The sequence below is a fragment of the Corvus cornix genome, chromosome 4 (assembly GCF_000738735.6).
Source record: "Corvus cornix cornix isolate S_Up_H32 chromosome 4, ASM73873v5, whole genome shotgun sequence".
Taxonomy (NCBI): domain Eukaryota; kingdom Metazoa; phylum Chordata; class Aves; order Passeriformes; family Corvidae; genus Corvus; species Corvus cornix.
Window position 1 is genome coordinate 46,028,951 of NC_046334.1, and position 16,908 is coordinate 46,045,858.

At 40.3% G+C, this 16,908-nt stretch overlaps 1 protein-coding gene across 2 annotated transcripts in view; it reads left to right on the forward strand.

Moving 5' to 3' along the window:
- LNX1 (ligand of numb-protein X 1) overlaps positions 1-16,908 on the forward strand; it is a 153,006-nt gene that overhangs the window by 25,417 nt on the left and 110,681 nt on the right. The window contains exon 1 of one of the 2 annotated variants that reach the window (XM_019287080.3): positions 5,496-5,516. The exons of the other annotated variant lie outside the window; for it this stretch is intronic. The gene's annotated coding sequence lies outside the window, so the exon portion shown is untranslated. Of the gene's footprint in view, positions 1-5,495; positions 5,517-16,908 lie in introns of those variants that run through there. 2 annotated transcript variants of the gene reach the window in all.

Genomic DNA, 16,908 nt, shown 5'->3' on the forward strand with positions numbered 1-16,908 from the left:
TAATGTTGCACACTTAGATTGCTGAATAGCAGCAATCCCCAGCATGATGTAGTGATGGTGTTAAGACTCCAGCCTAATACTTGAGATGCCTTGGTTTTATTCCCTTCTTTGATGGTCTAATCCCAGATTCATCCCAGCTAAATTTAGGAACTGTCTGAAGTAGGAGATTTTCTTCCTTTCCGGAGGAGCCAGGGATGATGCTGGGCTGTGATCTCTCTGTGCCTTGTATTTCTCAGAAGCTGAGGAGAGGGCTGAGGAGATTGGGAAAGGGCTGGAAAAATATAAAGAGACTGGAAGAGGGATTACTACCAGGCACTGAAGTGAAGGACTAACCCTCAGGTAAAAGCCATCAATTTTCAACTCTGAAGTAGGAGAAATGGTCTTTATGTCAAAAAAAGGGTGAGGAGGAGGAATATGTGGAGCATAGTGAGGCATGTTGATGAGACAGGAATGGGGAGAAGAGCAGGGAACTTTAATTTAGAGACCAACCCCAGCCTGTTTCTTCATGCACCGGTGCTGCGCACCAAGTAATTCATGAGGATTTGAGCAGTGCTAGCCTTTCCTTCTGGACTTGTCAGGCCAAAGCTTGGATTCTCTGTTATAATTAGAAAACAAAGTGACAGGCAAGCTGCTGTCTTTCCACAGACCTCTGGAAGAGGCTTGGAGGATGGGGTGAACCATACTCAGGGGAAAGAGGTGTTCACAGGGCTGCCAGTAGCAGTCCTGCTTGGTACATCAGCTTACACTGAAAGCGCCCTCATGAAAGAGAAGAAATGGTGGATTGGCAGATGTTGTGATGATGGGCATATGAAGACTAGAGCAGATGTGGTATTCCAGACTCTGTACTATGTGGCTGCATATCATCACCAGAACATGTAGAGAAAAAAATCAATGGATTCCCGTAAGCAGATGTTAATGTACTGAAGCTGGCCTCTTTTCTTGTTTAGTTTTTTTGTTTGTTTGTTTTGGTGAGTACAGCAAGTATGTTATTACATGACTGTGGTAAAGAGCAGTGGACTCTAATGACCACAGCAAATTAATCCTTACAAAAGCTCTATGAGTTGAAGCATTATTATTAATGCTGGCAAAATCTTTAAAGGCAAAGCATGAATAAATGCACAGTGTTTACACTAGCATTCCAGATGTTTGATAAAGAACAGCCCCATGGACATGCATTTGCTCTCACCATCTACCCTGGAGCATGTCACAGATGAGGAGTGGACAAAGTGTTGCACTGATCCTGACTGTTGACTTTTAGGAAATGTCATCCTACATCCTGTTGTAGCTTTGTTGTGGTTTTTGATACCACTGGTTTCCTTTATTTTTGTAGTAGGAAGCCTGGAGGATTTGCAGTGTGTCTAAAGTGCTTCTATTAATTTGTATCTTGGTGGACTATGGCTGTAATATGCAAAATAGCTTTATATGAAACAAATTACAAAAATATATATAATTACAGACTATATATATATAATTACAAATTACCAAAAAGCTGTCACTGTACATAGGAAAGAGAAAAGGAAAGATGCGTAAAAAACATGGGAAAATTAAACATGCCTGGCAGCTTCCCTGTGGTAGATCTGTCATCCAGAAACCATGCTCAAATACTGTGTCTTCCTCTCCCTCTCTCACTGTTTTGTTTCTCTACATTTCTGATTTTTTAAAAACTGTTTGATAATTTCTTTCCTATTCCTAATATGAATTTCCTGAAAGTCTTGTTGTTGAGTTGAGAGTAAAGTCAGATTCAGAAGAAAGTTCCTATTTGGTGACACAGCATGTGAAACTTCCCAGTAGTCTGTGGAACTCGGTGAAGCTTCCTTCTTGGGGCAGAGCTGTGCTTGGAGCAGCCACAGGAGGTAGTGCCCCACTCCTGAGTTGCTAGATGTTCCCCTGAAGGAAGAACCAGAGGCCTCTCCTTGAAGCCTAACAGGTGGGGCAGCATCCTGCTAGTCAGTACCAGCTGTTACCGTCACCCCTCCGGGCAGTGGCATCCTGAACACTTCACACTGCCTTGATTCGGTCACTTAATTGGAGAGAGGGCCGGGTTGGAATTTGCCCTCAGCTTCCTGAGCTTGTCTGCACAAGTCACTCCACTGTCCTTGTCCCTGCTGTAGATCCCCAAGTTTTATCTTCATAGTGAGATAAAATAAGTTTCCAAGGCTTAGGGTGACTTGCCCAGGGTATTTTGATGGGTCATTTGGTCAAGCAAGGTGGGAGCAGATGGGCAGCACACCTGGACACACCCTGGACAAGCTGGTGTGCTCCTCAGCTCCTTGTTTCTTGGGAAAAGTGGTCTGTGATTGTTCAGGAAACATGCTGGACCTTATGAACAACAACTGGAAAAAAGGCAAGGGATACTTCTGTTTTATTCATTTACTTATGAGCTCCCAAAGGGGCAGTGTGGCCAGGAGCACTAAATGGGTTTTTTGAATGTGGATTCAGGGAATGCTCTGGGGGTTTCATCCAGGGCAAGGATGCCATTGGTGTGAGAGAAATTTTAGTCTGGGAGTGAAGGCGTGTGTGTGTGTGTGTGTGTGTGTGTGTGTGTCCTGAAAAATTCTAACCAAGATGCCCAGCTTTTGAAAAGGGGGATGAAGGGGATCTGAAGATTATAAGCACTTCCCTGGAAAATAAAACCCTCAAGCCTGGATGCTCACCCTGTGGCATATAGCAAGCTGTTAACTAGGTGACCTACCAAGTTTTATAGTACATTCCTCATCACTGGGAGTTTTTGAAACCATGAGTTGATTTTTAACTAAAATGGATGTGTTTAGTTCAACCTGGCATTAATTCAGGGAAGCCTTCTCACCTGTGCAGTAAGGCATATCAAATTGGGTCTAGTCCTTCCAATTTATGAGTTTTTTAACATTTTCTCCAAATAGTATGTTCACTGGATATATTTCACAGATTGCAAAAGATGTTCTGCACGATTGTAAAAACTTGTGGTCAGCAGTTTGCAGTGATTTTTGAACAGGAATGCATTTTCCTGTAAAGCACAACTAACTTCCACCCACTCCTCTTCGTCTGGCTTGTGAATTGGTTCCAATTTCAAATACTTAATCAGGGGAATTTTTGGTGTTTCATATTCAGGTTAGAATTCATAGATTGCAAACTTTCTGTGATCCACTTTATTGCAGCAAGATCCTTTCCAGAAACATTATACTATGTGTTGCTGTTTTGTGACTGGGACATGTGGTAAATCTACTTCAAGAATGAGTCAGTGCCAGATTCCACAATACATTTCTGGGCTGTCATGCATATAGAAGAAAATAAGAAACATCTGTCCATTTTTTTTCTAATTAATTAAAAAGAAATGTTCTAAGTACAAACTATTACAGGTAGTAGAAGGTGAAATAAAAAGATCCATTTGGAGGCGTATTCTGGAGTTTATTAATAAAAGGGGCAAATCACTAAACATTATTTACTAATAGTAAACATTGATGTTTAATCTTCAGCATCTCTTCAGGAGTCGCCACTGTTTGTCTTGTGACCATGACCTGTGTCAACGTGGAATACTATTATCAGCTTTCAGCATCTGAAATCAATTGCAAATTTTCACCTTTGTCCAAGCTTGATGCTGTGTTTTTAAACATTGACTCAAATTTCATATTTTAGAAACGATTTTTTTTCAAAATGGTTTGTTGCTGTGTTGTTCTTTAGACCCTTCTTTGGGCCTGGTATCTGTTCAGAGGGACACATACTTCCCTTTTGTTCACATTTTTAATGCAGAGCAGCTTCAGCGTAACTGCGTGGAAAATTGTTCAGGGCCCTAAAAGTTAAAATTGGTAAGATATTTCTTTTAGGTTAGCATAAAGAAAAAACAATTCATTTCGCTTTAAGAACAGCAGGCAGGGGGAACAGCTTCATAGACCTTGCTCTATACAAATTTTTCTATAAGCTCACAGGCAGTCCTCTCAATAAAGACAACAAAATTACTGTCATATTTATCATGCTGGGGTGTTTCAGCTCCATGGGATAAACTTGGCAATGTTCTTGCTCTGAGTACTTGGAAAACATCCCTATACGTCTCAGTTTTCAGCATTCTTGTAGCTTAAGAATAAACTATCTCTCTTTTTTCACCCTTCATATTTCATATAGTGATAGTGCTTTCCCTGAGTGCTTGTTACAGTTATTTTTTGGAAAACAGTGTGCATTTTTCTGTACAGTGTTGGCTGATAACACAACAAGACTGCCCCAGTGCTCTTCCCTTAGATTATCAAATCTCAGTCTAAACAAGATTGAGAGAGTAAGGGTTGAGTGAAATGTTTTAGTTCAGAATTCCTTAATAAACCTAGTCAGAAATTTAATATGCTTTGAAAATAAAGGATTTATCACAGCAAATTATTTCTATTGGGGGAAGACAGGCCATAGTTTTAGAAGCCTCTGTATCACCTTAAAAATATAATAAAATATTTTATAACTAAAAATTACTTTGTTTCAAAATGCTTTGCAAATTTGCACACAAACATTTCATCTTCCTAACTGAAATATTTCTTTTGGTTTACTGAAAACTTTGAAAAGTAACTATAATTTTTTTTAGCAGAACTGTAATCACGCAGATAGTCAGTCACATGCATCCGTCCTTGGCCTCATATTTATAGCCCTGTAAAAATTACAGGAAGGTATATAATTGCAAATATTGTTAAAATATTTTCTCACTTTTTTTCTAATCTTGCCTGGGCAAGGTTTGTCCTGTCTGGTACTTGCTCCCATGTGACTTCTTGTGACACTGCTGCCTTTGCGTGTGCATCAGTAGTTAAAAAGCTGGACACAGTACTATTGACTTTTGTTAAGATCAAAAAAGTAATATTATTGAATAAGTATTAGTCAGATGCAATAGATAATTTTCTTGGAATTTCCACTTTATATATGCCCTCCTGTTCTTCTAACACCTCATTAGTACCTTTGCTTGTTCATGGAGACTGCCCAAGCATGCATTTCCTTTGCTCTTCTGGCAATTTTAGTTGCTGGTGATCATGACAAATTGAAATCAAGCAGTTGTAACAGTTTAGTGAAGACTCAACAAGACAGGAATGTCAAGAGTGCACTAGCTTGTTTTTAGGAACACTATCAATGCTCCCTTTATCCTGTGGGAACAGTTGTGCCTTTGTTTTGGTGGTGCTGTTTTTTGGAAGATGAGTGAATAAGAGACCATTGATACTTTTCCCCCCACAAAATCTCATGTGTGTCTTTTGCCTGGCATGTTGCTCTCTGAAGTGTAAAAATAGTCTGCCACTTTGACTTTTACATATTTGAAGACCTAAAAATGGGGGAGGAGCAGTGAGCACCAACTCTGCAGGTACTAACAGGTAATTTTATCCTGACACTCATAAAATGAGGCTTTTCCCTGGCAAAACCAGGGAGCATCACTGCTGGGTTTCCAAGCCTCTAACAACTGGACATGTGTTGATGAAGGATGAGGTAATTTCCAGATGAAGGGTGGACAGTGCTGCAAGAGTAACGGTGGGAATGGTCTCCTGACAGGTTGTTACAACAGTTGTGCTCCGTACATGTCTGAGGTAGGTTCCACAGAGGGAAAGAGAAGGGAAGGTGGAGGAAAACTGTAAGTTACTGACAATCTGCTCTGTGTGTATGTATTTTTTTCATTCAGTTCTCCCTTTGATTGTAACAGTACAGACTTTGCATGACAGATGGCTTATTGTTTCTCTCCTGTAAGCTGCTAAAAAGGTTCTGAGCAGAAACTCACAGCGTTCCTTTCGGAAAGGCACTTTGCAAGATCTGGGCTCTGTCTGTGAAGGACCTGAGGTCTAAGTCACGTAGACCACAGGCAGGACAAAAGTGGTGGGGCTTAATGTGTAGCATTCAAAAATACATTTGCTTCTTGTACTAGATCCTCTTTGATTTTAGTCTGGGATTCAGAAAACATAACGGCTTCCAGATATTGCCAATATTAATATATAAAAATATTTCTTTCTTTGTGTTAAAGTGTTAGTTGAAAGGAATGGAAATAAATACTGAAAATATAATCTTCCTGTAGAAAAAGTCAATTCAAGTTTATAAGCCATATGACTACATATTGAGAAGCACAGCATCTTTAGAAATATCTGTAATGAACCTTATGCTTTTGTAGACAGTAAAGAATGTAAGCAAACTTAGTTCAATTTTTTCAAGTAATTATTACAAAAGTGTCTAAATATAAATATATAATATTTATGGAAATAAAAATAAAATATAAAAATAATTTCAGCTTAGATACTGGTCAAGATCTGGTCTATTGCCACAGCAGAAAGTGGGTGGCTAGATCATCAGAGGCCCTAAAATACAGGGTCAGGGAAGGTACACTACATAAGGAATGGTTATTTAAGATCATGGAATATATCCTGTGGAAATTTCTTTCAGAATTCTCTATACCATAATGTAAGACAAAAGTTTGGCTCTGGCTGTTTCAGTTTCAGCATAATATTTTTATGAATGTGGTATCACTTTAAAGCTCATCCTGTGGCTTTAATTCATCACATGAAAGCTGACTAATCTGTATGTATATTTGTGGATATTTTAGCAGGCACAAAATAACATTATGCTTAATAACAACTTATTCCTTTATTTGTTTTGTTTAAAGATGTAATGAATCTTGAAGGCCAGGTTTGATTAACAATAAATTTTTTGTGGTTCTCATGCATATCCAGTATCTTACAGAATCATGGAAGAAAGTACTGGAAGAATAATCAGGTGCAGACTCGCAGAAGTAAACAAACCTAAAATTTTTACCTTAAGACTAAAAGAAAATATGTTGTACCTATGGCCTATTATTCAAAAGATTTGGTGGCATTCCTATAAATAAAGAAAAAACTTTCAAACGTGGCCCAGTAAGACAACAAAAGGGGACAGTTAAAAAAACCCAAGAAACACCACCAGAAGAAGACAGCTTTTGAGCAGGCTGGTGTGAGGTGCTGAACAAATGCAGAACTGGACCCCTAAGTATTTAGAGCTGGATCATGTAAAGGGCTGCAGAAAACAAGGCTGCTTGTTTCCTCTCAGGAATCATGTGATAGTTTTCAAAACTTCCACAGCAGGTGAGATCCTGCCTCCATCGAAGTTAGTGGGGCTTTATACTGATTCAGCTGGGACCAGGCTTACATTCTCATGATCTGATAAAAGTCATGCTGAAATTAATTAAAAATCATATTCTCTGTCATGTTCTTTCTCAGTGTTAGACCTTTGAGTGCTGCAATACCTTTTCTGGTTTCCTGTGAAGAGCCATTACCTGATAAATCTTGTAGGGGTTTTGCGGATATTTTTGTTGTTGTTTATTTTCCTGTGTCAACTTCCCCAGATGTGAATGAAATAAGGAGCTGCCTTGGTGACCAGATTCTTGTTAACAATTTAAATGTGTTCGGGGAAGGGAGGAGGATTTGCACTCAGCAAATGAGCTCAAGCTCACAAGCTCTTATTTTATTCCTTTTACTTGGAGCTTCATAACAAGGACGATTTATTTTCAAATGAATTACTTTAATAATAGGTTTAGAGTTACACAGAATATAGACAATCTTGACCCCATCTCTGCAGCTGTAAAAGTAACAGTGTGGGTGTGGTTGCCTGGTGGCTGGCCAGGATGATCCAGTTCAAGGGGGTGGATAAAATAACATTTACACTTACAGTAACTGTTTAAAAATGTAATTTGAGTTCTGCCAAATCCTTCAAGTTCATTTTGGGAATCCAGCTTGTTAAGGTTGCCAACACTCAACTCTTCTCACCCTAGTATTTTTGCAAGTTATCTCCTTCTGCCAGATGCATTTTGCTGCAATTCTCACTACAGAGCTTGAGGTTCCACCAGCTTTGCTCTGTAAATGGTTATGGTGGGACACTCCTGGCTGTCAGCCTGCCCAAGCAAGCAATGACTGAGCCTGGCCCGTGAGACTCAGCGTGGAGGGAGGACGCAATCCCAGAGGAAGTGTTCCACTTACAGACAGCTCTGTTTGTGTCTGCTGCAGTAAATGCTCCCAAGCCAAGTAAGGTCAGGCATTTCCAGGATCCTTGAGAAAACATGTGGTGGAGAAGTTGGAGTTTTGGAAGTTGGAGCTTGTCTGTCTGAGTTGGAATTGCAGAAGTGTTCCCAGGCAGTGTGGGCAATGGGAATCAGGCACCTTGTCTAACAACAACACAGAATCAGGTCTTGAACACTTTGCAATCTCAGAGTGCTTAAAAAGGGGCAAGTGTTGTGTGAAATAGCCAGATCGCTCCAACTGGACTAAGTGTTCAGTCTCGCAGTGTTCCTGCTAAGGTAGCACTTGTTTGAGGATGCAGGGTGATCCTGCACCGTGGCTGGCGCAGGCTGCCACACGCAGAGCTTTGCTGTGCCTGGTCCTTGCAGCCCTAACCTGCCTCACCACTGTGCTGAGCGGTTGTGAAGTGCTGTAGCACTCCTGAACAAAAAGTGCAAGGCAGCATTTATGGATAGGAATAGCAATCACTTCCAGTGGCATACTGTGAGATGTGCTTATGTGTGTGAATTAATGGATTATAGGGTTTTTCAGACAAAGAGCCCATGTAGGGTGGTGTTTGGGCTGCTGCTGCAAGGAAAATTGTTTTGAAGAGTTTGCAGTCTCTGCTGATTGAGGACCCATGTTCACAGCAGGCCCATTCAACCCAGCTTTTGGGACTACTCACAGAGTTCTTGCTAACACCAACATATTGCATGACAGCATCAATAACTAATGTAAACTGGTTCATGGAGTTTAAGACCTTAGGGTCCACTGTCTGGCCTGCCTTTACTATACCATCATACTTCATCCACTTTGGGTAAAATATGCTTTTTCATATCAGCATCTAGTGTTGAACACTTAACAGATGTAGAATCACCTCTTCAGTGATTTGTTCACATGGCAAATTATAGCCTTCACTTATTAAGTCAACCTTTATGCCTTAAATTTGGCAAAGCTTTTCAGGTTAAAAAGGTGGTGTGTTTTCAGATTAAAGAGCACCCCTAGTACCTTTTCTTAGTGAAGGTACACACATGTCCACATGGTCATCAAGTCAGCCTTGTTTTGTGTCTGGTCCTGCCATGACAAGATTTGTGATCTTCTTTTGTCCACCACCTTCTCTTATCTAACACATTTGGAATACTTTGCTGATTTTACACAAGTTTGGAAGAGTGTAGAGGTCTCAAAGAAGAGACTTCTTGCTGACTTGATGAAAAATTGGCCTGAGTAGAGGAGAGAGACTCAGAGAAGGGAGACCTCAGCTGTCACACACTATTTGGCAGCACGCAGCCAGCCAGTCAGTGGGAATGTATTTACAGGCCGCCTGCAGCACACGTTAGTGGAGTCATGAGACACCAAACTAGGGAGAGTTTTCCTCAAGTTTTGTTTACATCAAACCCCTTTACACCAAAAATTGATATGAGTTCATGCAGCAGGAATTTTGCAGTTCATAGAACATTTTCCTTTTTTAAAACAAAATTAATTGGTTTTCACTTATTAAGCTTTTCACTAAATTATATTTTCTTCTGCTCTCAAGTCCTCTGTGTCTTCTTGTCTTTCCCTTTTACCCTCTCCAGACTTTTCAAAACCTGAATTATGAGTACCAGACTGTATGTAGAAAACTGTTACTGATTTTAACAGTGTCTTACTCACACCCTTACTTTCTCCTTTCATCAAAACCTTCCGTCTTTTCTTGCTGTAACTTTGGAAGGTGAATGTTGCTTATCTGTCATCCCCAACTAGACCCTGCAGCTGATGATTTCTAATGTGGTCCCTACCCAGTTCTGCAGAGGCTGTTTCTGACAACATGGCCATGCTTGGCTCTGGACACAGTCTCTGGAATAATGTATGGAGTTATCCAGATCACTCTGTTCAGCCACAGTGGTCTTCTCAGCAGAGCAAGAGGCCCTTAGTCAAATTAGTTTTAACTGATAATTTTTTTTATTTGCTTCTACTGAAGTAAAATACCATGGTACTTCTTTTCAGCAGAGCCCATAAACACCCTGAAATAGAAAAGAGGTGAGCGAAAGACACTGTATCATACATGAGAGATAAAAATTACATCACTGATGAACTGCTTATAACAGCACTGAGGACAATGTAACATTCTTTTGGAGTAAATACGCTCACTTTCCGTAATACACTGGCCTTCGGTTAGTCTGCAACAGTGAAAAGAAGTGGTGGCTTGCCTGAGGTCCCACATACTTGGTGCCAGATGGTCATCAGTGTCTTTAGAACCATTGCTTGTAGACTTTATGAACTTTGCATTTAATTTTATTTTGAATTATATTCTCTTTACCAGGAGAATATTCTCAACAAGTTTAGGTTCAACAAAAGCCATTAGATAGTCCTTCATGAATTTCCTTTAAAAGTTCTGAAACTCTGCATTTTCTATAGGAAAATTGGAAGTTGTTTTTTAAAGGAAATTCATTATAAAAATTTTCAACACCTTTAAATAAGATGTAGATATTTCTTTTTCTCTTCACAAGCTTTTATTAAAGCTTTGACCAAATTAAAGTCATTCAAACACTGAAATTTCCATTCAGTATCAGCACAGAATTTATAGAATCATGCAGCCAAAAATCTGGAAGACATTGACTATATTGTACCCCAATCTTCAGCATTTGTAAGTCAGTTTAATCACGAGGAAACAAGAGACTGCAAAATTGTTTAGACATACAAATAAGTGAAAATTAATTGTGAGGAAATTTTTCTATCTCCATTCACTAACAAATTCAATCAACAAGATGTGCTTAAGGTATCAATTGAAGTGAGCATCTAGGAGTATATTGTTTTAATTAGGAGATGGCAGTTTCAAATGCTACTTTTGAATCCAGTCCAAGGTTTTCAGTGTACACGGACTGTTTCCAAAATACACTTTTAAATATTAGAGCTTCAACTCTGGTTTTAAGTACTGCAGTTTGATGAGCTGTTCTGGTCTGGGGCTAGTAAACAAGTCTAGAACTTGCTGGATTTCTCCCAGCAGAAAAATCATCATCCGCTTACTTTTAAAGTTGTCTGGATTTGTCAAGTCTGTCCTGCAATCTTTGTCTCCAGGATAACATGCAATGCAGTCATCTCATGGGAATACAGAGATATTTTCAGTTGTAATAATAACATTCAAGTCAGCTTTTAGTGAAAAATCTTCCTTGTGGCTATAAAAGAGGTCAGCTTCCCTGAAGCTAAATTTTCACAGCAATCTGCAAAGCTTTTGATATATCACTCCTGTTGAATTTTAATAGGGACAGAGTGCTTGGGTTTGTATGCAGTAAAGTTGTTTGATTTACATCCAGACCATGGGTCTTGTTTTTTGAGCTTCCCAACATACAACTGATGTACAGGTAAGAGCAAACTAGTATGTGCGTGCATACAAGACAGCATGAAATTGCTAGCTTTTGTGATTATGTTACTCATGAATTTAACTGGTCAAAAAAGATCTTTTCATCCACATGCAATATTCTTCTTTAAGAAGAATATGAAAGAATATTGCATGGTTGTTAAGAAGATGTGCAGACATGAACAAAAAATTATCCCGTGCTGTGTTTAGGCAGAAAAAAAATTGTGCAGTTCAAAGACGGAGATGCTTTTTAATATTTTTTGTTTGTTTTGGTAACTTTAAAACTTCTTTTTGTTCCTCTGCTCTTTTATTGCCTTTATCAGCCCAACACATTCTAACGTGATCAAGTTAAATAATATTCACAAAAAACCCTGCCCTTATCAACCCTATACTAGGCAAACACTACACTAGGAAAAATGTTGGTTTTGAGAAGCCCTATATTTCTCAATCCTTGCAGAGGTTTTTATTTCTGAAGAGTCTAAAGAGCTTTTCAGGTGCAGACAACACTACAGACAGTGTGTGTAGCATGGCAGGCAGCTTGTTGCCTCTTTATCCACAAACATATTTGGACAAAAGTCTAAGACCCCTGCTGTCTGAGCTACCAGATGCCTTTTTCTAGGAGGGAGAAGCTGGTCTCTTCTTCTTTTCTTGGCACCTTTAAAAATACTTGGAGACTGCACAGTATCTGTGTTCTTACTGCATGTACTGCAGAAAGACCAGCTGTTTATGGTCAAAGCTGGGATCTTTGAACCCAGGCTTGCTTTATCCCCTGAAGGTATTACGATGGTGAGTGTGTCACTCTGTCAAGAAGTAGAAGGGGTTTGAAACATGCCCAAAAAATTCTGACCAGAAGGGCCTGGTGTCAGAGGTCTGGAGATGGGTACCACAGGGAGATGGAGAAGGAGGGAAGGGATTATCCACCTCCTAGGAAAGCTGAGAAATGGAGCTGAGTCACAATTTTCTGATAAGGCTGCCTCCAAGTTTCATAGACATTCTTTCCCATCAGGGCAGCAGGCAGCAGGGCTCACCCTGTGAGCCATGGAAAGTCTCCCTGGCTGGATGAGGAGTCTTGCTGGCTGGAAGGGAGAAGACATTTCTGATTAGCCTTACTCCATCTGACAAGATCACTACTGTGCAGATTTCTCGTAGCTGTAACAAAGTCCTTTCATCCCACAGAGGGGATGTAAGATCTGGTCTCTGGTGGGCTGGGTTTCTTTTCTTGGTGTGCTATGTAAAAAGTCAGAAAGATTTCCCTTTTGCACTGCAGTACTGCTAGTCTGGTTGTTACATGACACTTTTTAAGAGCTATTTAAAATCTCAGCTGACTGAAATGTGTGGGAGAAAGTCTGTTTTGTATTTTGTCGCACAAAATATTATGTTTACTCTTTGCTAGATAAAAAAAAAATCTAAACTCTTTGTTTTAATGTGGGCTAAGTCTAACAGGGGAATTTTTTAGGTTTCCAAATTTACAAAGTGTTCTTCCTGAGTGGTTAACTGTTCTCACATTTGTAAAAAGGAGGCAAGAGAAAACTACGAAAGAGGTTTTGAAAATTGCCCTGGACATTGATGGTTGTTTTCTGATTTTTTTTTCTTGGCCTAATTCAAGTAAAAGTTCCACAAGTCACAATATTGTGCTGCTCTCTCCTAAAAGTCTGCCATGAAAAGAAGTTCAATATTGGGAACATTTGTATAAAGTTGGTCTGTTTTGCATTATAAAGCATTTTTGCATCATAAAGCTCTGTACAAGGTCTTTACCTCCATCATTAAACATGAAGGGAAAGAAACTCAGCTGGCCTACATTGGCTTAGTTCCATGGCATTTACTGCTCTGAACAAGTTAAAGATTTCACCCTTTGCAATAAGATTCCTCCTTATAAGATTTATTTTCTTTTGGTAGTGTAAATAATCCTTGAAATATAAAAGAAAAAACTGTATTGATTCAGCCTTGCTTAACTCCTGGAAGAAATCACGTGCAAGGCAAATTGCAAAATTGCATCTCCAGCTGCAGCAGTCTGCAAGTGGCAGGACAGGAGGATGCTGGTGGCTGTCTGCCTGGCATTTGCTCACATGGCTGGGATAGCTGTAAGCTAACTTAAACACCTGCTTAGAGAATGCACAGGTAATTGAATCTTAGCTTAAAGCCAGTGTGTGTAATAAAATATAGCCCTGTCCTCTGTGCAACCTCCCAGGAACCCACAGGCAGGTTTCTGTGGCAAGTCCACAGGCACTGGCCCTGCCTGGCTCCTGGGCACCCTGGCAGAACTGCTGCCACCAGCCAGGCATGATGAGGATTGAGTCAGTGACAACTGCAGCAGTGCTGATACCCAGACCCTGGTGCAGCAGCAGTATCACTGCTCACACGGTCCCAAAGCCAGGGCAGCCCACTCCTAACAACCTCTGCTAGGAAAGCCTACTGATTTATTTATTTATAGGTTTATATCAACCAGCCATGAATTATTGCCTAAAATAACAGAAGAACCTGCCTTTCAGACTTATGGCAGTGACATTTGTCATCTTGTTAGAGCTGGAACTTGATTTTGGCTCCCGCTTTGGTGTTCCTTGATCTATCGAACAGCCACATTTTAAGATACATGAAGATGTCAAAAGTTGAGGACTGAAACCACAAACTTCTAAATACCCAGCCTGGCATTTAGTTGTACCGTCAGGCTCCTCCTTTCTTCAGAAATCTCCCTCTAACTTTCCCATGTAGTTACCCACACAGTAAATGGGTGCTCCTCTTTATAGGACGCTTTCTTTGAGGGCCTGATAATTTTACTGGCTTCTGGTGCACTTTTTTTGGTCCTCTGCTATCTTTGTTTTAAAACTTTAAAAACTTTAAAAGCTGAGTTGCAGTAGCATGGAGAGTCCCAGCAGAATGCTGTAGAGCTGCACTCCACTGAGGCTCTCAGGTCTCAGCTGAGCAGTTGGAGGGTGTGTAGGCATGGCATTCTGAAGTGGAGTGGACAGACAATTAACCTGCAAAAAAGAAAAGTAGAAAACATGAAAAATCATTATTTGAGATGTCTGGCTAGCTGACTGTGAGGATCTGTGAAAGGGATGAGGTGGTCATTGTAGAGGTTATTCCATGAGCTAAACCAAGAAGGGAGGAAACTCCTGTCAGTTGCTTTGTGGTAGAGTAGTCAGACTGAGTTTCCACTTCATTCTGTCCTTTCTAGCAAAGAAGAAAAATGTGCACCATTTAAAGTGGTAATTTGGACCAAATAGACAAGCAAAGTCTCTGTAAGCAAGTGCTGGAGAAGTGCTGCCTCTCTTTAGCTTGATGCAACTGTTTTTCTATGCATGGGCTTAACCACTGTCAGGAGGAACAGTACATCCTGCTGGATGGGAAAAACACCAGGTCAAAAATCCAGCCTGGAGTCAGAAAAAGAAAACCAGCTTAGGAATAAACAGTACCTGTCAGTCTCAATGACATAGTCATTCTGCTGCTTGCTATGGCGTTTTTCTGGTGCTCATTGCAAGTAATTCATACTCAAAAGGAACTCAACACAGGCTGGTAATTCTAGCCACCAGCCAAGATCTCCTGCTCCCCATATAAATGTGGTAATTCACAAGACATGGAAGTTTTGCTTTCCACAACTATGCACTGAAGGCAGAACCAGTCCCGTTTAAGGTTGATGGGAAGAGTTATATTAAACAAGAGTTCAGGAAATGAACTGCACTGGCATGGTACAAACAGCAAAGTATCCTTGCTGCTCTTGCACTCAGTGCAATGTAGTAGGCAGATGAAATCCATGGACCTCAGGGAAAAAGTCCTGAGTAAGGGCTAGGCCAGGCCAGGAGTTTGCACTGGGGAAGGGGATGTTTGAGTGATACCTGTAGGAGGCACTGGCTTATATCCAATTCCAGCTCACCATTACTGTATTTACCACTTCTCTCTGGTGCACATGGTGGTGTCTTCTGTTGTGCTTGGAGTGTGGGCTATGTCCTCCACTCACGCTAAATAAAGCAGCACTACTGCGTTTTTCTCATTGTCTATATGGAAATTTTACTGTCATTTTTTGCTTCCTCCAGTGTAAGGAGGAAGGTGGGAAGATCTTTTCTTCTAGAAATGAAACATCTGAAAAAGAAAGGCCTCCCTGAAAAAAAGTCATATATTTTTCCTTCTTGAACTCTAATTTATCTGAAAGCAGCTCAAGCTTCCTTTCTCCCTCAGAGCCCAGGTCCTGCTCTCCAGCATGCCAAAGCACCTCTGGTACACTTGGTTTCACAAGAATTTTCAATGGTATCTGCTTTCTGGTAGCCCACCAAATGCAAAAACTTGTAGAATTGAGAAAGCCAAAAGAATGAGGTCAGGGCAGTAGTGAAGGGAATGCCTGAGAACATGGCCTCTGGCTGCTGCCTTACTGTACCAGGCAGCACTCAGACAACTTTTCCTTGATATTGCAATCCTGAGATTAGCAGATGCCATGTAAATCTCTGTAAACCACCACACCATGTCATATATGGCAGTGTTTAGCACTCAAGGACTGCTTACCTTGTTTCTGAGGTATCTTTAAATTGCTATATTGTTTTTTGCATTTTGTTGCTGTTTGTTTTTAAAAACCAACCAAAAGTGGAATCTGTTTGCAGTTGACAGAAGGAGTTAAGTGAAAAAACTGTGTTTTCTTCCTTTGATTACCAAGCTCTTTCAGATGAAGCAATATAATCTTAAAAGATCTTTAAGTTGATAACCAAAAAAGATATTTTAAATGAAGGACTTAATAAAAAGTCTTGAGAGAGGCTCTTTAGTTTTCCTTTTGAATAATCCTGGAGAGTTCACCAGTAAAGTCTCCTGTTTTGATGTCAATTGCCTGGAGAACAAGGCACACATGCAAGCTCGAGCTCAGTCATTTCTCTCACATATGCATGTGCAAACATGGAGTTGCACAGGGAGCTTGCAGACAAAAGCAGACTGTTGTGACAGGAGGCTATGACAGCACAGGTTTTGGTCACTTCTGATTCCTGTGTGACGTCACCCCTGGTTTTGGGAACTAGCTAAATCGCTTACTTGTTTAAGGGACTTCAGCAAAGAACTCACAATGGCAACACTAATTCAGATAATTTACTGCCTTTTTCTGCAGAACAAATGGACTCAGTGGATTTTTATTTTAGCCTAATCTCTTTTTAAAGTCTGATCAAATAGTTTGGGAATGTTGAGTTCCACATTGGAAATGTTGCTTATGACCAATCAGAAATACATAATGCTGTCTCTGTTCTTATTTTGGGTGAACGCTGTATTAAGCCAAGGACAGACTTGTAGGTCTCTGAATGTCCTGGTGCCAGCACATATTAATTTGCAGCTTTCTCATATTCTCCATGATCACGGAAACATAGACAAAGCTTATGAAATAGCTTACGAAAGACTTTCACCCGCACTGTTATGAGAAGGACTTTGCTGAAGATGCAGCTTCAGGGTCCTTACATGAACTTCGCTTCTTTTCCTTCTCCAAACCTGGGTAAGTTCTACTGCTAAGAACATAGTTTATAGCTGTGGCTACACCAGGGCTAATTACTGCACAAGAGCTCTCCATAATGGCCCATATAGCCAGGTACCCTATATTCAGAAATGGGCAGTAACAAAAACCAGTGGAAGAGATAAAAGAAATTATGCAGAGTGCCTGAAGGCACCTTCAGA